Source organism: Schistocerca serialis, chromosome 1, assembly GCF_023864345.2.
Source record: "Schistocerca serialis cubense isolate TAMUIC-IGC-003099 chromosome 1, iqSchSeri2.2, whole genome shotgun sequence".
NCBI lineage: Eukaryota > Metazoa > Arthropoda > Insecta > Orthoptera > Acrididae > Schistocerca > Schistocerca serialis.
Window position 1 is genome coordinate 426935498 of NC_064638.1, and position 27700 is coordinate 426963197.

General features: G+C 48.7%; 7 pseudogenes; all 7 read left to right on the forward strand.

Annotated features, from left to right (window-relative positions):
- Nucleotides 1-3081: 3081 nt before the first annotated feature.
- On the forward strand, nt 3082-3294 carry LOC126422403 (U2 spliceosomal RNA; annotated as a pseudogene).
- A 3263-nt stretch (nt 3295-6557) lies between these two features.
- On the forward strand, nt 6558-6770 carry LOC126422790 (U2 spliceosomal RNA; annotated as a pseudogene).
- A 3267-nt stretch (nt 6771-10037) lies between these two features.
- On the forward strand, nt 10038-10250 carry LOC126422414 (U2 spliceosomal RNA; annotated as a pseudogene).
- A 3261-nt stretch (nt 10251-13511) lies between these two features.
- LOC126422425 (U2 spliceosomal RNA) lies at nt 13512-13724 on the forward strand (annotated as a pseudogene).
- A 3489-nt stretch (nt 13725-17213) lies between these two features.
- Nucleotides 17214-17426, forward strand: LOC126422436 (U2 spliceosomal RNA; annotated as a pseudogene).
- A 3278-nt stretch (nt 17427-20704) lies between these two features.
- LOC126422447 (U2 spliceosomal RNA) lies at nt 20705-20917 on the forward strand (annotated as a pseudogene).
- A 3275-nt stretch (nt 20918-24192) lies between these two features.
- Nucleotides 24193-24405, forward strand: LOC126421473 (U2 spliceosomal RNA; annotated as a pseudogene).
- Nucleotides 24406-27700: the final 3295 nt, after the last annotated feature.

The window sequence follows — 27700 nt, forward strand, 5'->3', positions numbered from 1 at the left end:
GCCGCATTACGCTAGGCTGGTAATTTATGGTGGCACAGGACAGTGCCTTCGGATGCCTCGTTAGCGTCTCTTATGGTCCTATCGCAGATAATTTTAATAATATTTTTTGGAGTTATAACCTTAGCTCCTCGCGAACGTCGTCGTCGTCGTCGTCGTCGTCGCCGCCGCACGCACGCAGAATACGTGGTACACACGCACATACACATATGCAGTAGGCGGTGGACGATGTAAGCACTCGGCTAGGTGTAGCTCGCGCCAGTATAGCTCGCGCCGGCCTGGCGCTGCTGTGGGGCGGCCTCACGGCTTCTCCACTGGCCTGGCAGCTAGCGGCGTTCAAATGGGAGTCGCAGTTTACTCCTCGACATGGAGGGTGGTACTGGGCTGTTGACGAGTGCTCTCGTATTTTGTCGTTCCCTCCGGCACTTGCCTTTGCGATGTTTTCGACGGTCGCCTGTTGCCATATCGGCCCGCACCACCATGTGTGACTCCCACATGTGGAGCGTACATGCTGCAAGCATTTAGGCCCTGACACTGCGGTTTTTCATCTCTGGCGGTACTCCGCAAGGATACCGCCCTTCGATTGTGCCATTCCAGCACTAATTGAAGTGCTACATTTTCCGGCCTGTTAGGAGACCGCTCCTGCAAAATGTGCGAGGAGATTTTTGCTGGTTGCGAGCTACCCGCCGATTTTCTAGCTGTACGTATTGCCCTTAATCCAAAGGGCACAGTCGACTGTCGGGCTAGAGACGTACGTCCCATCACCGTTCTTAACACTGTTTATAAGTTGGTGGCACGAAGTGTGGCTTCACGTCTTAAACAGGTAATGAATAAGGTACTTTGTCCCACTCAATCATGTGGCGTTTCGAATCGAACCACCTTCACCGCTGCTTCTATATACCGTGATGCTGTCTTACTCACCCACCGCCGACGCTCGAACCCCGGCTGCAATTGATCCCTAGCTTTCGCCGGTGCCTTCGATAGGGTCTACCATCCTTACCTGCTGGCCGTTATGTCGCGGATGGGTTTCGGGGAGCACTTCATAAGAGTCATCCGGCACTTCTTGGATGGAGCAAATTCCACAATCATTGTGAACGGCTGCAGATCACGACCAATTCCCATCAGACGATCAGTTCGACAAGGGTGTCCCTTGTCAGTGTATTTTATCGCCTTGGACCCCGTGCTGCGTGACATCGGACGATTGGTCGATGGTGTTCCTTTCCCAGGCGTCACCTTCCGCAGTGCGGCATACGCAGATGGTGTAGGTGTGTTTGTAGCAAACGCCAGGGACATCGATTCAGTTCGCCGAGTCCTCCACGTTTATGAACGAGCATCCGGTGCCATGTTAAAAGTCAACAAAATGGTGCTAATCCCACTAGGACCACGATCATTGACCATCGAGCGCCCATGGTTCCGGATTGTAGGGGAACAACGTATCTTGGGTCTTGAGGTGACTGCCTGTCCGCAGCGCATCTTAACACTCACGTGCAGGCGGATTCTCACGCGCATCAGAGGACTTTGCGTGAGTCACACTGATCGACGACTCGACCTCCATCATTGAATCCAACTGATTAATACTTACATCCTATAACGGGCATGGTATGTAGCACAACTCCTTACGCTACCGAAACAAACCAGCAGAGCCATCTCACAAACAGTATATTGCCTGTTGTGGCGGCATGCACTATTCAAAGTTGATGCACAGACTTGTACACTGCCAAAGGTCGATGGTGGCCTTGGACTCATTGACTTTCCCCGCAAATGTGCGGCAATCCTGATTCACCGTATCGCCACTTTGCGTGAGATTGACCCAGGTGGGACAACAGCGGTGCTTTTCGACCGTTATCGCCCACAATCGGCGCGTGAACCAGTATGTTTGACACATATTACATTCCGGATGACGGCAGTCAAGGTCTATTACCTCAATCAAAGTTACGTCCTAACAGTGGCCACCGACAAGGCACGCACATCAAAGCGCCTTTACTAGGCGCTTCGAGAGCCAGCCCACACCACATAAATTGGAGGACAGACGACCATCGGTCATCTGGCACCAAGCTTGGGCTAATATCAACCACCCAGCCCTCCCCACAGAAGTTTCAGCGCTATGGTATCGCGTTGTAAACAATTTAATACCCACTAATCATCGCTTGGCGGCCATCCGCCTATGGCCCTCGGCTGCTTGCGGCCGATGTGGTGACGTAGACACCAGAGAGCATCGTCTCTTATGCCCTCACGTCACAGAAGTGTGGGACCTTGCACGTGTGCTATTAGCGCTGATCGGTGGGACTACACTGGACTATGTGCCAATCGACTGGTTCCTTACGCCTGATATTCAGACCAACCCCCGAAAACGACATAACGCAGTGGTGTGGCTCTTGGGCCACACCATTTTCACGATCTATGACCTTTGCCTCACCGATGCTGTCTCTTTCATGGACTACCTTTGGAGCCAGCATCGCCTGGCGGAATGTGACCGGAAATATACCATTACTTTTGCAAGATTTCTTAAAGTTGCAATGGTTCATGGTTATCAAAAGGTGGTCCAGGCTGAGTAAGGCACCTCGTATAAGAATTGCCTGAGTGTACCCCTGGATCTTTGTCACTCGGACTTTCAAACTACTCTTGACTTAACCATACCCCAGGTTTGATATTGGCCTTCTGGGCATCACTAGAGTAGACTGCTCTATGATACTGATAATATGGAAATTGGTAACATGGAAATTGTGTGAACGTTGTATGAAAAATTATTGGAAAATTGGAAAACACATAATCTATCTTAGGGGATTATTACTTCGTTAATTCTATGGGCTATGGGATTATCTCGCCAGTTTCGTTTGAGTGTGCTACCGTCGCTGTTTTTTTTTTTTGCCTTCATTTCTGTCTTTATTTATTTCTTTCTATTTAGTTTTTAACATCATCACTTGCCTCACACCTGCAGAGGGAAGTGTGTTTCTGAGGAGTGTGTCGTCGCCCCCTGAGGCATAGCAGAGTATGCCTCCGCTTTTATTTTCGGTTTATGGCAATAAGTCTTGCTGCTAACAACACCCTGCTTTACGTGCTGCGTCGACACTAGAGGATGGCGGCATTTTTGGAGAGGAAAAGGTAGGGCTATAGGGGAGGTAGGAGGGAAAAAAAGTGTAGTATCTGCTCTTATCAGCTTAATATCTGATACGTCCTGCATTGCACGACCAGAATATTAAACTCATTTTTGGCTTATGACGGAGTGCTAGGGGCTTGCTCCACCTCTGTCGCGGGTTGGCCCGGCATTGCAGTACCGTCGGGATCGGCCCACCTAAAATTAATTAAAACACAGCCTGAAATGGGTTAACATTCTGCAGTGATCAGATATTCCGCTGGTAGCAAAACTTGTCGTAGTTGTTGATGTGCCCAGTAGTTAGTTGCTTACACACCACGATTTCTTTTAATTAATTTAAAATTATCTTAAGAAATTTTTTTTTTTTTTTGTGTTAGCCAGACCGCACTTGCAGCCGCATTACGCTAGGCTGGTAATTTATGGTGGCACAGGACAGTGCCTTCGGATGCCTCGTTAGCGTCTCTTATGGTCCTATCGCAGATAATTTTAATAATATTTTTTGGAGTTATAACCTTAGCTCCTCGCGAACGTCGTCGTCGTCGTCGTCGCCGCCGCACGCACGCAGAATACGTGGTACACACGCACACACACATATGCAGTAGACGGTGGACGATGTAAGCACTCGGCTAGGTGTAGCTCGCGCCAGTATAGCTCGCGCCGGCCTGGCGCTGCTGTGGGGCGGCCTCACGGCTTCTCCACTGGCCTGGCAGCTAGCGGCGTTCAAATGGGAGTCGCAGTTTACTCCTCGACATGGAGGGTGGTACTGGGCTGTTGACGAGTGCTCTCGTATTTTGTCGTTCCCTCCGGCACTTGCCTTTGCGATGTTTTCGACGGTCGCCTGTTGCCATATCGGCCCGCACCACCATGTGTGACTCCCACATGTGGAGCGTACATGCTGCAAGCATTTAGGCCCTGACACTGCGGTTTTTCATCTCTGGCGGTACTCCGCAAGGATACCGCCCTTCGATTGTGCCATTCCAGCACTAATTGAAGTGCTAGATTTTCCGGCCTGTTAGGAGACCGCTCCTGCAAAATGTGCGAGGAGATTTTTGCTGGTTGCGAGCTACCCGCCGATTTTCTAGCTGTACGTATTGCCCTTAATCCAAAGGTCACAGTCGACTGTCGGGCTAGAGACGTACGTCCCATCACCGTTCTTAACACTGTTTATAAGTTGGTGGCACGAAGTGTGGCTTCACGTCTTAAACAGGTAATGAATAAGGTACTTTGTCCCACTCAATCATGTGGCGTTTCGAATCGAACCACCTTCACCGCTGCTTCTATATACCGTGATGCTGTCTTACTCACCCACCGCCGACGCTCGAACCCCGGCTGCAATTGATCCCTAGATTTCGCCGGTGCCTTCGATAGGGTCTCCCATCCTTACCTGCTGGCCGTTATGTCGCAGATGGGTTTCGGGGAGCACTTCATAAGAGTCATCCGGCACTTCTTGGATGGAGCAAATTCCACAATCATTGTGAACGGCTGCAGATCACGACCAATTCCCATCAGACGATCAGTTCGACAAGGGTGTCCCTTGTCAGTGTATTTTATCGCTTTGGACCCCGTGCTGCGTGACATCGGACGAATGGTCGATGGTGTTCCTTTCCCAGGCGTCACCTTCCGCAGTGCGGCATACGCAGATGGTGTAGGTGTGTTTGTAGCAAACGCCAGGGACATCGATTCAGTTCGCCGAGTCCTCCACGTTTATGAACGAGCATCCGGTGCCATGTTAAAAGTCAACAAAATGGTGCTAATCCCACTAGGACCACGATCATTGACCATCGAGCGCCCATGGTTCCGGATTGTAGGGGAACAACGTATCTTGGGTCTTGAGGTGACTGCCTGTCCGCAGCGCATCTTAACACTCACGTGCAGGCGGATTCTCACGCGCATCAGAGGACTTTGCGTGAGTCACACTGATCGACGACTCGACCTCCATCATTGAATCCAACTGATTAATACTTACATCCTATAACGGGCATGGTATGTAGCACAACTCCTTACGCTACCGAAACAAACCAGCAGAGCCATCTCACAAACAGTATATTGCCTGTTGTGGCGGCATGCACTATTCAAAGTAGATGCACAGACTTGTACACTGCCAAAGGTCGATGGTGGCCTTGGACTCATTGACTTTCCCCGCAAATGTGCGGCAATCCTGATTCACCGTATCGCCACTTTGCGTGAGATTGACCCAGGTGGGACAACAGCGGTGCTTTTCGACCGTTATCGCCCACAATCGGCGCGTGAACCAGTATGTTTGACACATATTACATTCCGGATGACGGCAGTCAAGGTCTATTACCTCAATCAAAGTTACGTCCTAACAGTGGCCACCGACAAGGCACGCACATCAAAGCGCCTTTACTAGGCGCTTCGAGAGCCAGCCCACACCACATAAATTGGAGGACAGACGACCATCGGTCATCTGGCACCAAGCTTGGGCTAATATCAACCACCCAGCCCTCCCCACAGAAGTTTCAGCGCTATGGTATCGCGTTGTAAACAATTTAATACCCACTAATCATCGCTTGGCGGCCATCCGCCTATGGCCCTCGGCTGCTTGCGGCCGATGTGGTGACGTAGACACCAGAGAGCATCGTCTCTTATGCCCTCACGTCACAGAAGTGTGGGACCTTGCACGTGTGCTATTAGCGCTGATCGGTGGGACTACACTGGACTATGTGCCAATCGACTGGTTCCTTACGCCTGATATTCAGACCAACCCCCGAAAACGACATAACGCAGTGGTGTGGCTCTTGGGCCACACCATTTTCACGATCTATGACCTTTGCCTCACCGATGCTGTCTCTTTCATGGACTACCTTTGGAGCCAGCATCGCCTGGCGGAATGTGACCGGAAACATACCATTACTTTTGCAAGATTTCTTAAAGTTGCAATGGTTCATGGTTATCAAAAGGTGGTCCAGGCTGAGTAAGGCACCTCGTATAAGAATTGCCTGAGTGTACCCCTGGATCTTTGTCACTCGGACTTTCAAACTACTCTTGACTTAACCATACCCCAGGTTTGATATTGGCCTTCTGGGCATCACTAGAGTAGACTGCTCTATGATACTGATAATATGGAAATTGGTAACATGGAAATTGTGTGAACGTTGTATGAAAAATTATTGGAAAATTGGAAAACACATAATCTATCTTAGGGGATTATTACTTCGTTAATTCTATGGGCTATGGGATTATCTCGCCAGTTTCGTTTGAGTGTGCTACCGTCGCTGTTTTTTTTTTGCCTTCATTTCTGTCTTTATTTATTTCTTTCTATTTAGTTTTTAACATCATCACTTGCCTCACACCTGCAGAGGGATGTGTGTTTCTGAGGAGTGTGTCGTCGCCCCCTGAGGCATAGCAGAGTATGCCTCCGCTTTTATTTTCGGTTTATGGCAATAAGTCTTGCTGCTAACAACACCCTGCTTTACGTGCTGCGTCGACACTAGAGGATGGCGGCATTTTTGGAGAGGAAAAGGTAGGGCTATAGGGGAGGTAGGAGGGAAAAAAAGTGTAGTATCTGCTCTTATCAGCTTAATATCTGATACGTCCTGCATTGCACGACCAGAATATTAAACTCATTTTTGGCTTATGACGGAGTGCTAGGGGCTTGCTCCACCTCTGTCGTGGGTTGGCCCGGCATTGCAGTACCGTCGGGATCGGCCCACCTAAAATTAATTAAAACACAGCCTGAAATGGGTTAACATTCTGCAGTGATCAGATATTCCGCTGGTAGCAAAACTTGTCGTAGTTGTTGATGTGCCCAGTAGTTAGTTGCTTACACACCACGATTTCTTTTAATTAATTTAAAATTATCTTAAGAAATTTTTTTTTTTTGGTTTTAGCCAGACCGCACTTGCAGCCGCATTACGCTAGGCTGGTAATTTATGGTGGCACAGGACAGTGCCTTCGGATGCCTCGTTAGCGTCTCTTATGGTCCTATCGCAGATAATTTTAATAATATTTTTTGGAGTTATAACCTTAGCTCCTCGCGAACGTCGTCGTCGTCGTCGTCGTCGCCGCCGCACGCACGCAGAATACGTGGTACACACGCACATACACATATGCAGTAGGCGGTGGACGATGTAAGCACTCGGCTAGGTGTAGCTCGCGCCAGTATAGCTCGCGCCGGCCTGGCGCTGCTGTGGGGCGGCCTCACGGCTTCTCCACTGGCCTGGCAGCTAGCGGCGTTCAAATGGGAGTCGCAGTTTACTCCTCGACATGGAGGGTGGTACTGGGCTGTTGACGAGTGCTCTCGTATTTTGTCGTTCCCTCCGGCACTTGCCTTTGCGATGTTTTCGACGGTCGCCTGTTGCCATATCGGCCCGCACCACCATGTGTGACTCCCACATGTGGAGCGTACATGCTGCAAGCATTTAGGCCCTGACACTGCGGTTTTTCATCTGTGGCGGTACTCCGCAAGGATACCGCCCTTCGATTGTGCCATTCCAGCACTAATTGAAGTGCTAGATTTTCCGGCCTGTTAGGAGACCGCTCCTGCAAAATGTGCGAGGAGATTTTTGCTGGTTGCGAGCTACCCGCCGATTTTCTAGCTGTACGTATTGCCCTTAATCCAAAGGGCACAGTCGACTGTCGGGCTAGAGACGTACGTCCCATCACCGTTCTTAACACTGTTTATAAGTTGGTGGCACGAAGTGTGGCTTCACGTCTTAAACAGGTAATGAATAAGGTACTTTGTCCCACTCAATCATGTGGCGTTTCGAATCGAACCACCTTCACCGCTGCTTCTATATACCGTGATGCTGTCTTACTCACCCACCGCCGACGCTCGAACCCCGGCTGCAATTGATCCCTAGCTTTCGCCGGTGCCTTCGATAGGGTCTACCATCCTTACCTGCTGGCCGTTATGTCGCGGATGGGTTTCGGGGAGCACTTCATAAGAGTCATCCGGCACTTCTTGGATGGAGCAAATTCCACAATCATTGTGAACGGCTGCAGATCACGACCAATTCCCATCAGACGATCAGTTCGACAAGGGTGTCCCTTGTCAGTGTATTTTATCGCCTTGGACCCCGTGCTGCGTGACATCGGACGATTGGTCGATGGTGTTCCTTTCCCAGGCGTCACCTTCCGCAGTGCGGCATACGCAGATGGTGTAGGTGTGTTTGTAGCAAACGCCAGGGACATCGATTCAGTTCGCCGAGTCCTCCACGTTTATGAACGAGCATCCGGTGCCATGTTAAAAGTCAACAAAATGGTGCTAATCCCACTAGGACCACGATCATTGACCATCGAGCGCCCATGGTTCCGGATTGTAGGGGAACAACGTATCTTGGGTCTTGAGGTGACTGCCTGTCCGCAGCGCATCTTAACACTCACGTGCAGGCGGATTCTCACGCGCATCAGAGGACTTTGCGTGAGTCACACTGATCGACGACTCGACCTCCATCATTGAATCCAACTGATTAATACTTACATCCTATAACGGGCATGGTATGTAGCACAACTCCTCACGCTACCGAAACAAACCAGCAGAGCCATCTCACAAACAGTATATTGCCTGTTGTGGCGGCATGCACTATTCAAAGTTGATGCACAGACTTGTACACTGCCAAAGGTCGATGGTGGCCTTGGACTCATTGACTTTCCCCGCAAATGTGCGGCAATCCTGATTCACCGTATCGCCACTTTGCGTGAGATTGACCCAGGTGGGACAACAGCGGTGCTTTTCGACCGTTATCGCCCACAATCGGCGCGTGAACCAGTATGTTTGACACATATTACATTCCGGATGACGGCAGTCAAGGTCTATTACCTCAATCAAAGTTACGTCCTAACAGTGGCCACCGACAAGGCACGCACATCAAAGCGCCTTTACTAGGCGCTTCGAGAGCCAGCCCACACCACATAAATTGGAGGACAGACGACCATCGGTCATCTGGCACCAAGCTTGGGCTAATATCAACCACCCAGCCCTCCCCACAGAAGTTTCAGCGCTATGGTATCGCGTTGTAAACAATTTAATACCCACTAATCATCGCTTGGCGGCCATCCGCCTATGGCCCTCGGCTGCTTGCGGCCGATGTGGTGACGTAGACACCAGAGAGCATCGTCTCTTATGCCCTCACGTCACAGAAGTGTGGGACCTTGCACGTGTGCTATTAGCGCTGATCGGTGGGACTACACTGGACTATGTGCCAATCGACTGGTTCCTTACGCCTGATATTCAGACCAACCCCCGAAAACGACATAACGCAGTGGTGTGGCTCTTGGGCCACACCATTTTCACGATCTATGACCTTTGCCTCACCGATGCTGTCTCTTTCATGGACTACCTTTGGAGCCAGCATCGCCTGGCGGAATGTGACCGGAAATATACCATTACTTTTGCAAGATTTCTTAAAGTTGCAATGGTTCATGGTTATCAAAAGGTGGTCCAGGCTGAGTAAGGCACCTCGTATAAGAATTGCCTGAGTGTACCCCTGGATCTTTGTCACTCGGACTTTCAAACTACTCTTGACTTAACCATACCCCAGGTTTGATATTGGCCTTCTGGGCATCACTAGAGTAGACTGCTCTATGATACTGATAATATGGAAATTGGTAACATGGAAATTGTGTGAACGTTGTATGAAAAATTATTGGAAAATTGGAAAACACATAATCTATCTTAGGGGATTATTACTTCGTTAATTCTATGGGCTATGGGATTATCTCGCCAGTTTCGTTTGAGTGTGCTACCGTCGCTGTTTTTTTTTTTTTGCCTTCATTTCTGTCTTTATTTATTTCTTTCTATTTAGTTTTTAACATCATCACTTGCCTCACACCTGCAGAGGGAAGTGTGTTTCTGAGGAGTGTGTCGTCGCCCCCTGATGCATAGCAGAGTATGCCTCCGCTTTTATTTTCGGTTTATGGCAATAAGTCTTGCTGCTAACAACACCCTGCTTTACGTGCTGCGTCGACACTAGAGGATGGCGGCATTTTTGGAGAGGAAAAGGTAGGGCTATAGGGGAGGTAGGAGGGAAAAAAAGTGTAGTATCTGCTCTTATCAGCTTAATATCTGATACGTCCTGCATTGCACGACCAGAATATTAAACTCATTTTTGGCTTATGACGGAGTGCTAGGGGCTTGCTCCACCTCTGTCGCGGGTTGGCCCGGCATTGCAGTACCGTCGGGATCGGCCCACCTAAAATTAATTAAAACACAGCCTGAAATGGGTTAACATTCTGCAGTGATCAGATATTCCGCTGGTAGCAAAACTTGTCGTAGTTGTTGATGTGCCCAGTAGTTAGTTGCTTACACACCACGATTTCTTTTAATTAATTTAAAATTATCTTAAGAAATTTTTTTTTTTTGGTTTTAGCCAGACCGCACTTGCAGCCGCATTACGCTAGGCTGGTAATTTATGGTGGCACAGGACAGTGCCTTCGGATGCCTCGTTAGCGTCTCTTATGGTCCTATCGCAGATAATTTAAATAATATTTTTTGGAGTTATAACCTTAGCTCCTCGCGAACGTCGTCGTCGTCGTCGCCGCCGCACGCACGCAGAATACGTGGTACACACGCACATACACATATGCAGTAGGCGGTGGACGATGTAAGCACTCGGCTAGGTGTAGCTCGCGCCAGTATAGCTCGCGCCGGCCTGGCGCTGCTGTGGGGCGGCCTCACGGCTTCTCCACTGGCCTGGCAGCTAGCGGCGTTCAAATGGGAGTCGCAGTTTACTCCTCGACATGGAGGGTGGTACTGGGCTGTTGACGAGTGCTCTCGTATTTTGTCGTTCCCTCCGGCACTTGCCTTTGCGATGTTTTCGACGGTCGCCTGTTGCCATATCGGCCCGCACCACCATGTGTGACTCCCACATGTGGAGCGTACATGCTGCAAGCATTTAGGCCCTGACACTGCGGTTTTTCATCTCTGGCGGTACTCCGCAAGGATACCGCCCTTCGATTGTGCCATTCCAGCACTAATTGAAGTGCTACATTTTCCGGCCTGTTAGGAGACCGCTCCTGCAAAATGTGCGAGAAGATTTTTGCTGGTTGCGAGCTACCCGCCGATTTTCTAGCTGTACGTATTGCCCTTAATCCAAAGGTCACAGTCGACTGTCGGGCTAGAGACGTACGTCCCATCACCGTTCTTAACACTGTTTATAAGTTGGTGGCACGAAGTGTGGCTTCACGTCTTAAACAGGTAATGAATAAGGTACTTTGTCCCACTCAATCATGTGGCGTTTCGAATCGAACCACCTTCACCGCTGCTTCTATATACCATGATGCTGTCTTACTCACCCACCGCCGACGCTCGAACCCCGGCTGCAATTGATCCCTAGCTTTCGCCGGTGCCTTCGATAGGGTCTACCATCCTTACCTGCTGGCCGTTATGTCGCGGATGGGTTTCGGGGAACACTTCATAAGAGTCATCCGGCACTTCTTGGATGGAGCAAATTCCACAATCATTGTGAACGGCTGCAGATCACGACCAATTCCCATCAGACGATCAGTTCGACAAGGGTGTCCCTTGTCAGTGTATTTTATCGCTTTGGACCCCGTGCTGCGTGACATCGGACGAATGGTCGATGGTGTTCCTTTCCCAGGCGTCACCTTCCGCAGTGCGGCATACGCAGATGGTGTAGGTGTGTTTGTAGCAAACGCCAGGGACATCGATTCAGTTCGCCGAGTCCTCCACGTTTATGAACGAGCATCCGGTGCCATGTTAAAAGTCAACAAAATGGTGCTAATCCCACTAGGACCACGATCATTGACCATCGAGCGCCCATGGTTCCGGATTGTAGGGGAACAACGTATCTTGGGTCTTGAGGTGACTGCCTGTCCGCAGCGCATCTTAACACTCACGTGCAGGCGGATTCTCACGCGCATCAGAGGACTTTGCGTGAGTCACACTGATCGACGACTCGACCTCCATCATTGAATCCAACTGATTAATACTTACATCCTATAACGGGCATGGTATGTAGCACAACTCCTTACGCTACCGAAACAAACCAGCAGAGCCATCTCACAAACAGTATATTGCCTGTTGTGGCGGCATGCACTATTCAAAGTTGATGCACAGACTTGTACACTGCCAAAGGTCGATGGTGGCCTTGGACTCATTGACTTTCCCCGCAAATGTGCGGCAATCCTGATTCACCGTATCGCCACTTTGCGTGAGATTGACCCAGGTGGGACAACAGCGGTGCTTTTCGACCGTTATCGCCCACAATCGGCGCGTGAACCAGTATGTTTGACACATATTACATTCCGGATGACGGCAGTCAAGGTCTATTACCTCAATCAAAGTTACGTCCTAACAGTGGCCACCGACAAGGCACGCACATCAAAGCGCCTTTACTAGGCGCTTCGAGAGCCAGCCCACACCACATAAATTGGAGGACAGACGACCATCGGTCATCTGGCACCAAGCTTGGGCTAATATCAACCACCCAGCCCTCCCCACAGAAGTTTCAGCGCTATGGTATCGCGTTGTAAACAATTTAATACCCACTAATCATCGCTTGGCGGCCATCCGCCTATGGCCCTCGGCTGCTTGCGGCCGATGTGGTGACGTAGACACCAGAGAGCATCGTCTCTTATGCCCTCACGTCACAGAAGTGTGGGACCTTGCACGTGTGCTATTAGCGCTGATCGGTGGGACTACACTGGACTATGTGCCAATCGACTGGTTCCTTACGCCTGATATTCAGACCAACCCCCGAAAACGACATAACGCAGTGGTGTGGCTCTTGGGCCACACCATTTTCACGATCTATGACCTTTGCCTCACCGATGCTGTCTCTTTCATGGACTACCTTTGGAGCCAGCATCGCCTGGCGGAATGTGACCGGAAACATACCATTACTTTTGCAAGATTTCTTAAAGTTGCAATGGTTCATGGTTATCAAAAGGTGGTCCAGGCTGAGTAAGGCACCTCGTATAAGAATTGCCTGAGTGTACCCCTGGATCTTTGTCACTCGGACTTTCAAACTACTCTTGACTTAACCATACCCCAGGTTTGATATTGGCCTTCTGGGCATCACTAGAGTAGACTGCTCTATGATACTGATAATATGGAAATTGGTAACATGGAAATTGTGTGAACGTTGTATGAAAAATTATTGGAAAATTGGAAAACACATAATCTATCTTAGGGGATTATTACTTCGTTAATTCTATGGGCTATGGGATTATCTCGCCAGTTTCGTTTGAGTGTGCTACCGTCGCTGTTTTTTTTTTTTTGCCTTCATTTCTGTCTTTATTTATTTCTTTCTATTTAGTTTTTAACATCATCACTTGCCTCACACCTGCAGAGGGAAGTGTGTTTCTGAGGAGTGTGTCGCCGCCCCCTGAGGCATAGCAGAGTATGCCTCCGCTTTTATTTTCGGTTTATGGCAATAAGTCTTGCTGCTAACAACACCCTGCTTTACGTGCTGCGTCGACACTAGAGGATGGCGGCATTTTTGGAGAGGAAAAGGTAGGGCTATAGGGGAGGTAGGAGGGAAAAAAAGTGTAGTATCTGCTCTTATCAGCTTAATATCTGATACGTCCTGCATTGCACGACCAGAATATTAAACTCATTTTTGGCTTATGACGGAGTGCTAGGGGCTTGCTCCACCTCTGTCGCGGGTTGGCCCGGCATTGCAGTACCGTCGGGATCGGCCCACCTAAAATTAATTAAAACACAGCCTGAAATGGGTTAACATTCTGCAGTGATCAGATATTCCGCTGGTAGCAAAACTTGTCGTAGTTGTTGATGTGCCCAGTAGTTAGTTGCTTACACACCACGATTTCTTTTAATTAATTTAAAATTATCTTAAGAAATTTTTTTTTTTTTTTTTTTGTGTTAGCCAGACCGCACTTGCAGCCGCATTACGCTAGGCTGGTAATTTATGGTGGCACAGGACAGTGCCTTCGGATGCCTCGTTAGCGTCTCTTATGGTCCTATCGCAGATAATTTTAATAATATTTTTTGGAGTTATAACCTTAGCTCCTCGCGAACGTCGTCGTCGTCGTCGTCGTCGTCGCCGCCGCACGCACGCAGAATACGTGGTACACACGCACACACACATATGCAGTAGGCGGTGGACGATGTAAGCACTCGGCTAGGTGTAGCTCGCGCCAGTATAGCTCGCGCCGGCCTGGCGCTGCTGTGGGGCGGCCTCACGGCTTCTCCACTGGCCTGGCAGCTAGCGGCGTTCAAATGGGAGTCGCAGTTTACTCCTCGACATGGAGGGTGGTACTGGGCTGTTGACGAGTGCTCTCGTATTTTGTCGTTCCCTCCGGCACTTGCCTTTGCGATGTTTTCGACGGTCGCCTGTTGCCATATCGGCCCGCACCACCATGTGTGACTCCCACATGTGAAGCGTACATGCTGCAAGCATTTAGGCCCTGACACTGCGGTTTTTCATCTCTGGCGGTACTCCGCAAGGATACCGCCCTTCGATTGTGCCATTCCAGCACTAATTGAAGTGCTAGATTTTCCGGCCTGTTAGGAGACCGCTCCTGCAAAATGTGCGAGAAGATTTTTGCTGGTTGCGAGCTACCCGCCGATTTTCTAGCTGTACGTATTGCCCTTAATCCAAAGGTCACAGTCGACTGTCGGGCTAGAGACGTACGTCCCATCACCGTTCTTAACACTGTTTATAAGTTGGTGGCACGAAGTGTGGCTTCACGTCTTAAACAGGTAATGAATAAGGTACTTTGTCCCACTCAATCATGTGGCGTTTCGAATCGAACCACCTTCACCGCTGCTTCTATATACCGTGATGCTGTCTTACTCACCCACCGCCGACGCTCGAACCCCGGCTGCAATTGATCCCTAGCTTTCGCCGGTGCCTTCGATAGGGTCTACCATCCTTACCTGCTGGCCGTTATGTCGCGGATGGGTTTCGGGGAACACTTCATAAGAGTCATCCGGCACTTCTTGGATGGAGCAAATTCCACAATCATTGTGAACGGCTGCAGATCACGACCAATTCCCATCAGACGATCAGTTCGACAAGGGTGTCCCTTGTCAGTGTATTTTATCGCTTTGGACCCCGTGCTGCGTGACATCGGACGAATGGTCGATGGTGTTCCTTTCCCAGGCGTCACCTTCCGCAGTGCGGCATACGCAGATGGTGTAGGTGTGTTTGTAGCAAACGCCAGGGACATCGATTCAGTTCGCCGAGTCCTCCACGTTTATGAACGAGCATCCGGTGCCATGTTAAAAGTCAACAAAATGGTGCTAATCCCACTAGGACCACGATCATTGACCATCGAGCGCCCATGGTTCCGGATTGTAGGGGAACAACGTATCTTGGGTCTTGAGGTGACTGCCTGTCCGCAGCGCATCTTAACACTCACGTGCAGGCGGATTCTCACGCGCATCAGAGGACTTTGCGTGAGTCACACTGATCGACGACTCGACCTCCATCATTGAATCCAACTGATTAATACTTACATCCTATAACGGGCATGGTATGTAGCACAACTCCTTACGCTACCGAAACAAACCAGCAGAGCCATCTCACAAACAGTATATTGCCTGTTGTGGCGGCATGCACTATTCAAAGTTGATGCACAGACTTGTACACTGCCAAAGGTCGATGGTGGCCTTGGACTCATTGACTTTCCCCGCAAATGTGCGGCAATCCTGATTCACCGTATCGCCACTTTGCGTGAGATTGACCCAGGTGGGACAACAGCGGTGCTTTTCGACCGTTATCGCCCACAATCGGCGCGTGAACCAGTATGTTTGACACATATTACATTCCGGATGACGGCAGTCAAGGTCTATTACCTCAATCAAAGTTACGTCCTAACAGTGGCCACCGACAAGGCACGCACATCAAAGCGCCTTTACTAGGCGCTTCGAGAGCCAGCCCACACCACATAAATTGGAGGACAGACGACCATCGGTCATCTGGCACCAAGCTTGGGCTAATATCAACCACCCAGCCCTCCCCACAGAAGTTTCAGCGCTATGGTATCGCGTTGTAAACAATTTAATACCCACTAATCATCGCTTGGCGGCCATCCGCCTATGGCCCTCGGCTGCTTGCGGCCGATGTGGTGACGTAGACACCAGAGAGCATCGTCTCTTATGCCCTCACGTCACAGAAGTGTGGGACCTTGCACGTGTGCTATTAGCGCTGATCGGTGGGACTACACTGGACTATGTGCCAATCGACTGGTTCCTTACGCCTGATATTCAGACCAACCCCCGAAAACGACATAACGCAGTGGTGTGGCTCTTGGGCCACACCATTTTCACGATCTATGACCTTTGCCTCACCGATGCTGTCTCTTTCATGGACTACCTTTGGAGCCAGCATCGCCTGGCGGAATGTGACCGGAAACATACCATTACTTTTGCAAGATTTCTTAAAGTTGCAATGGTTCATGGTTATCAAAAAAATGGTTCAAATGGCTCTGAGCACTATGGGACTTAACTGCTGTGGTCATCAGTCCCCTAGAACTTAGAACTAGTTAAACCTAACTAACCTAAGGACATCACAAACATCCATGCCCGAGGCAGGAGTCGAACCTGCGACCGTAGCGGTCTTGCGGTTCCAGACTGCAGCGCCTTTAACCGCACGGCCACGTCGGCCGGCATGGTTATCAAAAGGTGGTCCAGGCTGAGTAAGGCACCTCGTATAAGAATTGCCTGAGTGTACCCCTGGATCTTTGTCACTCGGACTTTCAAACTACTCTTGACTTAACCATACCCCAGGTTTGATATTGGCCTTCTGGGCATCACTAGAGTAGACTGCTCTATGATACTGATAATATGGAAATTGGTAACATGGAAATTGTGTGAACGTTGTATGAAAAATTATTGGAAAATTGGAAAACACATAATCTATCTTAGGGGATTATTACTTCGTTAATTCTATGGGCTATGGGATTATCTCGCCAGTTTCGTTTGAGTGTGCTACCGTCGCTGTTTTTTTTTTTTTTGCCTTCATTTCTGTCTTTATTTATTTCTTTCTATTTAGTTTTTAACATCATCACTTGCCTCACACCTGCAGAGGGAAGTGTGTTTCTGAGGAGTGTGTCGCCGCCCCCTGAGGCATAGCAGAGTATGCCTCCGCTTTTATTTTCGGTTTATGGCAATAAGTCTTGCTGCTAACAACACCCTGCTTTACGTGATGCGTCGACACTAGAGGATGGCGGCATTTTTGGAGAGGAAAAGGTAGGGCTATAGGGGAGGTAGGAGGGAAAAAAAGTGTAGTATCTGCTCTTATCAGCTTAATATCTGATACGTCCTGCATTGCACGACCAGAATATTAAACTCATTTTTGGCTTATGACGGAGTGCTAGGGGCTTGCTCCACCTCTGTCGCGGGTTGGCCCGGCATTGCAGTACCGTCGGGATCGGCCCACCTAAAATTAATTAAAACACAGCCTGAAATGGGTTAACATTCTGCAGTGATCAGATATTCCGCTGGTAGCAAAACTTGTCGTAGTTGTTGATGTGCCCAGTAGTTAGTTGCTTACACACCACGATTTCTTTTAATTAATTTAAAATTATCTTAAGAAATTTTTTTTTTTTTTTTTTTGTGTTAGCCAGACCGCACTTGCAGCCGCATTACGCTAGGCTGGTAATTTATGGTGGCACAGGACAGTGCCTTCGGATGCCTCGTTAGCGTCTCTTATGGTCCTATCGCAGATAATTTTAATAATATTTTTTGGAGTTATAACCTTAGCTCCTCGCGAACGTCGTCGTCGTCGTCGTCGTCGTCGTCGCCGCCGCACGCACGCAGAATACGTGGTACACACGCACACACACATATGCAGTAGGCGGTGGACGATGTAAGCACTCGGCTAGGTGTAGCTCGCGCCAGTATAGCTCGCGCCGGCCTGGCGCTGCTGTGGGGCGGCCTCACGGCTTCTCCACTGGCCTGGCAGCTAGCGGCGTTCAAATGGGAGTCGCAGTTTACTCCTCGACATGGAGGGTGGTACTGGGCTGTTGACGAGTGCTCTCGTATTTTGTCGTTCCCTCCGGCACTTGCCTTTGCGATGTTTTCGACGGTCGCCTGTTGCCATATCGGCCCGCACCACCATGTGTGACTCCCACATGTGAAGCGTACATGCTGCAAGCATTTAGGCCCTGACACTGCGGTTTTTCATCTCTGGCGGTACTCCGCAAGGATACCGCCCTTCGATTGTGCCATTCCAGCACTAATTGAAGTGCTAGATTTTCCGGCCTGTTAGGAGACCGCTCCTGCAAAATGTGCGAGAAGATTTTTGCTGGTTGCGAGCTACCCGCCGATTTTCTAGCTGTACGTATTGCCCTTAATCCAAAGGTCACAGTCGACTGTCGGGCTAGAGACGTACGTCCCATCACCGTTCTTAACACTGTTTATAAGTTGGTGGCACGAAGTGTGGCTTCACGTCTTAAACAGGTAATGAATAAGGTACTTTGTCCCACTCAATCATGTGGCGTTTCGAATCGAACCACCTTCACCGCTGCTTCTATATACCGTGATGCTGTCTTACTCACCCACCGCCGACGCTCGAACCCCGGCTGCAATTGATCCCTAGCTTTCGCCGGTGCCTTCGATAGGGTCTACCATCCTTACCTGCTGGCCGTTATGTCGCGGATGGGTTTCGGGGAACACTTCATAAGAGTCATCCGGCACTTCTTGGATGGAGCAAATTCCACAATCATTGTGAACGGCTGCAGATCACGACCAATTCCCATCAGACGATCAGTTCGACAAGGGTGTCCCTTGTCAGTGTATTTTATCGCTTTGGACCCCGTGCTGCGTGACATCGGACGAATGGTCGATGGTGTTCCTTTCCCAGGCGTCACCTTCCGCAGTGCGGCATACGCAGATGGTGTAGGTGTGTTTGTAGCAAACGCCAGGGACATCGATTCAGTTCGCCGAGTCCTCCACGTTTATGAACGAGCATCCGGTGCCATGTTAAAAGTCAACAAAATGGTGCTAATCCCACTAGGACCACGATCATTGACCATCGAGCGCCCATGGTTCCGGATTGTAGGGGAACAACGTATCTTGGGTCTTGAGGTGACTGCCTGTCCGCAGCGCATCTTAACACTCACGTGCAGGCGGATTCTCACGCGCATCAGAGGACTTTGCGTGAGTCACACTGATCGACGACTCGACCTCCATCATTGAATCCAACTGATTAATACTTACATCCTATAACGGGCATGGTATGTAGCACAACTCCTTACGCTACCGAAACAAACCAGCAGAGCCATCTCACAAACAGTATATTGCCTGTTGTGGCGGCATGCACTATTCAAAGTTGATGCACAGACTTGTACACTGCCAAAGGTCGATGGTGGCCTTGGACTCATTGACTTTCCCCGCAAATGTGCGGCAATCCTGATTCACCGTATCGCCACTTTGCGTGAGATTGACCCAGGTGGGACAACAGCGGTGCTTTTCGACCGTTATCGCCCACAATCGGCGCGTGAACCAGTATGTTTGACACATATTACATTCCGGATGACGGCAGTCAAGGTCTATTACCTCAATCAAAGTTACGTCCTAACAGTGGCCACCGACAAGGCACGCACATCAAAGCGCCTTTACTAGGCGCTTCGAGAGCCAGCCCACACCACATAAATTGGAGGACAGACGACCATCGGTCATCTGGCACCAAGCTTGGGCTAATATCAACCACCCAGCCCTCCCCACAGAAGTTTCAGCGCTATGGTATCGCGTTGTAAACAATTTAATACCCACTAATCATCGCTTGGCGGCCATCCGCCTATGGCCCTCGGCTGCTTGCGGCCGATGTGGTGACGTAGACACCAGAGAGCATCGTCTCTTATGCCCTCACGTCACAGAAGTGTGGGACCTTGCACGTGTGCTATTAGCGCTGATCGGTGGGACTACACTGGACTATGTGCCAATCGACTGGTTCCTTACGCCTGATATTCAGACCAACCCCCGAAAACGACATAACGCAGTGGTGTGGCTCTTGGGCCACACCATTTTCACGATCTATGACCTTTGCCTCACCGATGCTGTCTCTTTCATGGACTACCTTTGGAGCCAGCATCGCCTGGCGGAATGTGACCGGAAACATACCATTACTTTTGCAAGATTTCTTAAAGTTGCAATGGTTCATGGTTATCAAAAGGTGGTCCAGGCTGAGTAAGGCACCTCGTATAAGAATTGCCTGAGTGTACCCCTGGATCTTTGTCACTCGGACTTTCAAACTACTCTTGACTTAACCATACCCCAGGTTTGATATTGGCCTTCTGGGCATCACTAGAGTAGACTGCTCTATGATACTGATAATATGGAAATTGGTAACATGGAAATTGTGTGAACGTTGTATGAAAAATTATTGGAAAATTGGAAAACACATAATCTATCTTAGGGGATTATTACTTCGTTAATTCTATGGGCTATGGGATTATCTCGCCAGTTTCGTTTGAGTGTGCTACCGTCGCTGTTTTTTTTTTTTGCCTTCATTTCTGTCTTTATTTATTTCTTTCTATTTAGTTTTTAACATCATCACTTGCCTCACACCTGCAGAGGGAAGTGTGTTTCTGAGGAGTGTGTCGCCGCCCCCTGAGGCATAGCAGAGTATGCCTCCGCTTTTATTTTCGGTTTATGGCAATAAGTCTTGCTGCTAACAACACCCTGCTTTACGTGCTGCGTCGACACTAGAGGATGGCGGCATTTTTGGAGAGGAAAAGGTAGGGCTATAGGGGAGGTAGGAGGGAAAAAAAGTGTAGTATCTGCTCTTATCAGCTTAATATCTGATACGTCCTGCATTGCACGACCAGAATATTAAACTCATTTTTGGCTTATGACGGAGTGCTAGGGGCTTGCTCCACCTCTGTCGCGGGTTGGCCCGGCATTGCAGTACCGTCGGGATCGGCCCACCTAAAATTAATTAAAACACAGCCTGAAATGGGTTAACATTCTGCAGTGATCAGATATTCCGCTGGTAGCAAAACTTGTCGTAGTTGTTGATGTGCCCAGTAGTTAGTTGCTTACACACCACGATTTCTTTTAATTAATTTAAAATTATCTTAAGAAATTTTTTTTTTTTTTTTTTGTGTTAGCCAGACCGCACTTGCAGCCGCATTACGCTAGGCTGGTAATTTATGGTGGCACAGGACAGTGCCTTCGGATGCCTCGTTAGCGTCTCTTATGGTCCTATCGCAGATAATTTTAATAATATTTTTTGGAGTTATAACCTTAGCTCCTCGCGAACGTCGTCGTCGTCGTCTTCGTCGTCGCCGCCGCACGCACGCAGAATACGTGGTACACACGCACACACACATATGCAGTAGGCGGTGGACGATGTAAGCACTCGGCTAGGTGTAGCTCGCGCCAGTATAGCTCGCGCCGGCCTGGCGCTGCTGTGGGGCGGCCTCACGGCTTCTCCACTGGCCTGGCAGCTAGCGGCGTTCAAATGGGAGTCGCAGTTTACTCCTCGACATGGAGGGTGGTACTGGGCTGTTGACGAGTGCTCTCGTATTTTGTCGTTCCCTCCGGCACTTGCCTTTGCGATGTTTTCGACGGTCGCCTGTTGCCATATCGGCCCGCACCACCATGTGTGACTCCCACATGTGAAGCGTACATGCTGCAAGCATTTAGGCCCTGACACTGCGGTTTTTCATCTCTGGCGGTACTCCGCAAGGATACCGCCCTTCGATTGTGCCATTCCAGCACTAATTGAAGTGCTAGATTTTCCGGCCTGTTAGGAGACCGCTCCTGCAAAATGTGCGAGAAGATTTTTGCTGGTTGCGAGCTACCCGCCGATTTTCTAGCTGTACGTATTGCCCTTAATCCAAAGGTCACAGTCGACTGTCGGGCTAGAGACGTACGTCCCATCACCGTTCTTAACACTGTTTATAAGTTGGTGGCACGAAGTGTGGCTTCACGTCTTAAACAGGTAATGAATAAGGTACTTTGTCCCACTCAATCATGTGGCGTTTCGAATCGAACCACCTTCACCGCTGCTTCTATATACCGTGATGCTGTCTTACTCACCCACCGCCGACGCTCGAACCCCGGCTGCAATTGATCCCTAGCTTTCGCCGGTACCTTCGATAGGGTCTACCATCCTTACCTGCTGGCCGTTATGTCGCGGATGGGTTTCGGGGAGCACTTCATAAGAGTCATCCGGCACTTCTTGGATGGAGCAAATTCCACAATCATTGTGAACGGCTGCAGATCACGACCAATTCCCATCAGACGATCAGTTCGACAAGGGTGTCCCTTGTCAGTGTATTTTATCGCTTTGGACCCCGTGCTGCGTGACATCGGACGAATGGTCGATGGTGTTCCTTTCCCAGGCGTCACCTTCCGCAGTGCGGCATACGCAGATGGTGTAGGTGTGTTTGTAGCAAACGCCAGGGACATCGATTCAGTTCGCCGAGTCCTCCACGTTTATGAACGAGCATCCCGTGCCATGTTAAAAGTCAACAAAATGGTGCTAATCCCACTAGGACCACGATCATTGACCATCGAGCGCCCATGGTTCCGGATTGTAGGGGAACAACGTATCTTGGGTCTTGAGGTGACTGCCTGTCCGCAGCGCATCTTAACACTCACGTGCAGGCGGATTCTCACGCGCATCAGAGGACTTTGCGTGAGTCACACTGATCGACGACTCGACCTCCATCATTGAATCCAACTGATTAATACTTACATCCTATAACGGGCATGGTATGTAGCACAACTCCTTACGCTACCGAAACAAACCAGCAGAGCCATCTCACAAACAGTATATTGCCTGTTGTGGCGGCATGCACTATTCAAAGTTGATGCACAGACTTGTACACTGCCAAAGGTCGATGGTGGCCTTGGACTCATTGACTTTCCCCGCAAATGTGCGGCAATCCTGATTCACCGTATCGCCACTTTGCGTGAGATTGACCCAGGTGGGACAACAGCGGTGCTTTTCGACCGTTATCGCCCACAATCGGCGCGTGAACCAGTATGTTTGACACATATTACATTCCGGATGACGGCAGTCAAGGTCTATTACCTCAATCAAAGTTACGTCCTAACAGTGGCCACCGACAAGGCACGCACATCAAAGCGCCTTTACTAGGCGCTTCGAGAGCCAGCCCACACCACATAAATTGGAGGACAGACGACCATCGGTCATCTGGCACCAAGCTTGGGCTAATATCAACCACCCAGCCCTCCCCACAGAAGTTTCAGCGCTATGGTATCGCGTTGTAAACAATTTAATACCCACTAATCATCGCTTGGCGGCCATCCGCCTATGGCCCTCGGCTGCTTGCGGCCGATGTGGTGACGTAGACACCAGAGAGCATCGTCTCTTATGCCCTCACGTCACAGAAGTGTGGGACCTTGCACGTGTGCTATTAGCGCTGATCGGTGGGACTACACTGGACAATGTGCCAATCGACTGGTTCCTTACGCCTGATATTCAGACCAACCCCCGAAAACGACATAACGCAGTGGTGTGGCTCTTGGGCCACACCATTTTCACGATCTATGACCTTTGCCTCACCGATGCTGTCTCTTTCATGGACTACCTTTGGAGCCAGCATCGCCTGGCGGAATGTGACCGGAAACATACCATTACTTTTGCAAGATTTCTTAAAGTTGCAATGGTTCATGGTTATCAAAAGGTGGTCCAGGCTGAGTAAGGCACCTCGTATAAGAATTGCCTGAGTGTACCCCTGGATCTTTGTCACTCGGACTTTCAAACTACTCTTGACTTAACCATACCCCAGGTTTGATATTGGCCTTCTGGGCATCACTAGAGTAGACTGCTCTATGATACTGATAATATGGAAATTGGTAACATGGAAATTGTGTGAACGTTGTATGAAAAATTATTGGAAAATTGGAAAATACATAATCTATCTTAGGGGATTATTACTTCATTAATTCTATGGGCTATGGGATTATCTCGCCAGTTTCGTTTGAGTGTGCTACCGTCGCTGTTTTTTTTTTTTTGCCTTCATTTCTGTCTTTATTTATTTCTTTCTATTTAGTTTTTAACATCATCACTTGCCTCACACCTGCAGAGGGAAGTGTGTTTCTGAGGAGTGTGTCGTCGCCCCCTGAGGCATAGCAGAGTATGCCTCCGCTTTTATTTTCGGTTTATGGCAATAAGTCTTGCTGCTAACAACACCCTGCTTTACGTGCTGCGTCGACACTAGAGGATGGCGGCATTTTTGGAGAGGAAAAGGTAGGGCTATAGGGGAGGTAGGAGGGAAAAAAAGTGTAGTATCTGTTCTTATCAGCTTAATATCTGATACGTCCTGCATTGCACGACCAGAATATTAAACTCATTTTTGGCTTATGACGGAGTGCTAGGGGCTTGCTCCACCTCTGTCGCGGGTTGGCCCGGCATTGCAGTACCGTCGGGATCGGCCCACCTAAAATTAATTAAAACACAGCCTGAAATGGGTTAACATTCTGCAGTGATCAGATATTCCGCTGGTAGCAAAACTTGTCGTAGTTGTTGATGTGCCCAGTAGTTAGTTGCTTACACACCACGATTTCTTTTAATTAATTTAAAATTATCTTAAGAAATTTTTTTTTTCTTTGGTGTTAGCCAGACCGCACTTGCAGCCGCATTACGCTAGGCTGGTAATTTATGGTGGCACAGGACAGTGCCTTCGGATGCCTCGTTAGCGTCTCTTATGGTCCTATCGCAGATAATTTTAATAATATTTTTTGGAGTTATAACCTTAGCTCCTCGCGAACGTCGTCGTCGTCGTCGTCGTCGCCGCCGCACGCACGCAGAATACGTGGTACACACGCACACACACATATGCAGTAGGCGGTGGACGATGTAAGCACTCGGCTAGGTGTAGCTCGCGCCAGTATAGCTCGCGCCGGCCTGGCGCTGCTGTGGGGCGGCCTCACGGCTTCTCCACTGGCCTGGCAGCTAGCGGCGTTCAAATAGGAGTCGCAGTTTACTCCTCGACATGGAGGGTGGTACTGGGCTGTTGACGAGTGCTCTCGTATTTTGTCGTTCCCTGCGGCACTTGCCTTTGCGATGTTTTCGACGGTCGCCTGTTGCCATATCGGCCCGCACCACCATGTGTGACTCCCACATGTGGAGCGTACATGCTGCAAGCATTTAGGCCCTGACACTGCGGTTTTTCATCTCTGGCGGTACTCCGCAAGGATACCGCCCTTCGATTGTGCCATTCCAGCACTAATTGAAGTGCTAGATTTTCCGGCCTGTTAGGAGACCGCTCCTGCAAAATGTGCGAGGAGATTTTTGCTGGTTGCGAGCTTGTAACGCCGGAAATGCATATCCTCCTATTTCCATCTATGGTACTATTATTTTTTTCCTATTTTTGTTACCTCAAGATATGACATTTCTGTCTCTTTATATATTGTAATTGCTTTACTGTTTGGATATATATATATATATTTATGCACTTATGTCGATGTATAATTGGTTTGTTTCGTAAATATTAGTTGTATTTTTACGCTGGGTCTTGCCTAGGGAAAACTGCTATCGAACGATTACGTCGATAGGTCGTGTAAAGAATCAAAGTGTGTAGGATCTTTGGGAGTGTTAACGCTGCCGCGTGGAGCGCGGGCGGAGCAGTGAGAGTCTGGCGGGAGTAGCGAGTGGAGCAGGTGTTGTGTGACGCTCCCGCGAGTTGCCGCGCTTTCGGGGTTGGGCAGCATGTAATTGCGCTCGACTCGCGATGATAGTTTCTGAAATGGTGTCGCGGACGGGAAGCATTAGCTGGCGCACATCAAGAGCCCGTTTCGCCTGGTGACCGTGTCGAGAAGAAGGCGCGCCAACATCCAGCTTCTGCAACAGCGACGGCCGACAATGAGTGACTGTCGCCACCTCCTCGATCGACGGCTTCAAACCTTCAATCAACCAACAAGGAAGACTAAAAGCACGTAAAGTTTCAGAACTGTATGGCAGACCTCAGCTTTTCAAATTGTTCCATTTGCCTCGCAAAATTACAGCAACTTAGCATGAACCTTTGTTGCTCATTGTCCCAATTGCATTGCCAAGCAGGGTCCCTTCCTTTTCCGAAATGAACCCGAGTGTCGTTGAAATTCAAACGCCAGCATTAAAATAATATAATTAGATTTCACTGCTTTAATTTCAAAGTTCAGTAGCTGGCTACAATATTTAGGTTACACGAGCACAAATTAAGAGTGCGAGTTTTGTTAGCATATTTTAGCTTACCTGTGACTGCAGCTCAGCTTGGTACGTACTAAATTTTACTATTGTTAATTGTTCAGAATCATTTAATTCAAGTTCAAAGTTAAATCTCTTGTTTCTAAATTGCGTAGAGTCAAGTTGCTTTTGAAATGATTGTTGAGGTAGTCCAAGACTAACCGTATTTTAATGGATTTCGATGTGCTTCAGAAAGAAAGCTTCTTATTAATTTCAGTCACTAAATTAACTTTCAGTTTTCTGGTTTTATTAATTCTTCTGCTAAATTAAGTCAGAGTGTAGCGAAATTTATTACTTCTGACAAACTTTCAGTTTTCACACTACACGTGTCAACCTTCAGTTGCCACGCTTCTAGTGCTAATTATATGTGTAATAACCTTACTTTTTCAGTTACTATAGTAATTGTCCTTAGGACTGGCGACCGTGATTTCCTCCAAATCTCAAATATCTAATTACCGCTAGTTAATTGTTAACGTAACGGCCGCACATTTACTTTCTTTATTAACTTTATCCCTTTTCAAAATTAATTACCACCAGTTTCATTTGTATTTTTCCTTTCATTTAGATGTAACCCTTTCCTCCCTCTTTACCGACAGGTTAACTTCAGTGACGATTGCTTTTCCAAAATTACCATTAGGTACACGCGGTTTAATTTTTCACTGTCATTAAGGTCGATAAGTGAGGGGTGAGGTTACACGTGGCGACCGTGACAGGACAATCTTCAATTTTGAGGTTGTTCTGGACACGAAGTTTGCATTGTGCAAATCTCGTAACAAAGTATTGGTTACGAACAGGTCGTTACGTCAGCGACATTAAGTAGTGGGAGTAAATCTAATTATATTTGAGATTTGGCATTTATATTGAAAATTATTAAAATGAGTGAAGGCAACAATTACCAAAATTTGGTAGACTTGGATACGGAACAATCGGTCGAACAGTGGGAAACGCGCACGGCGGTTCCCATTATTCAGGGGCAGGCGGCTAGCATGAAAGACGCGACCGCCGAAACGCAACAAAGAGCAGAAATGGAATTCCAAACTTTAGAAAATGTTTCGGAATCGGAAGCGAAAATCAAATCTGTACCCCTTGATGATGAATACGGGGGAACATGTATAGAGGAACCAGCTACGGAAGTAAAACCGGTAGTCTCTGGGAATTTAACTGATTTATTGAATGCTTTGATTAATGAAATCAAGAGTCAATCGGCAGAAATTATAGCTCTGTCTGCCAAGCAAGAAGCTCAGTCTGAAAAAATTGAACGAAAGCTAGACAATCAGAACAAAGCTATTAATGTTGTTAACCACAATGTTGGAGTTGTTAATACAAAAGTTGATAAAATCAAAGAAGATATTGTTGTAATTAATACCGAAATCGGTAATCTTAAACAGGAAATGATAGGCATTCAGGCGGAAATTGCGAGCATAAATACTCGCTTTGATTCCGAAATTAGCAGAATCGAGAAAAGTGTAGGAGAAGCAGTTGCTCCGATCATCGAGAATAAGGTGACGGAACAAAT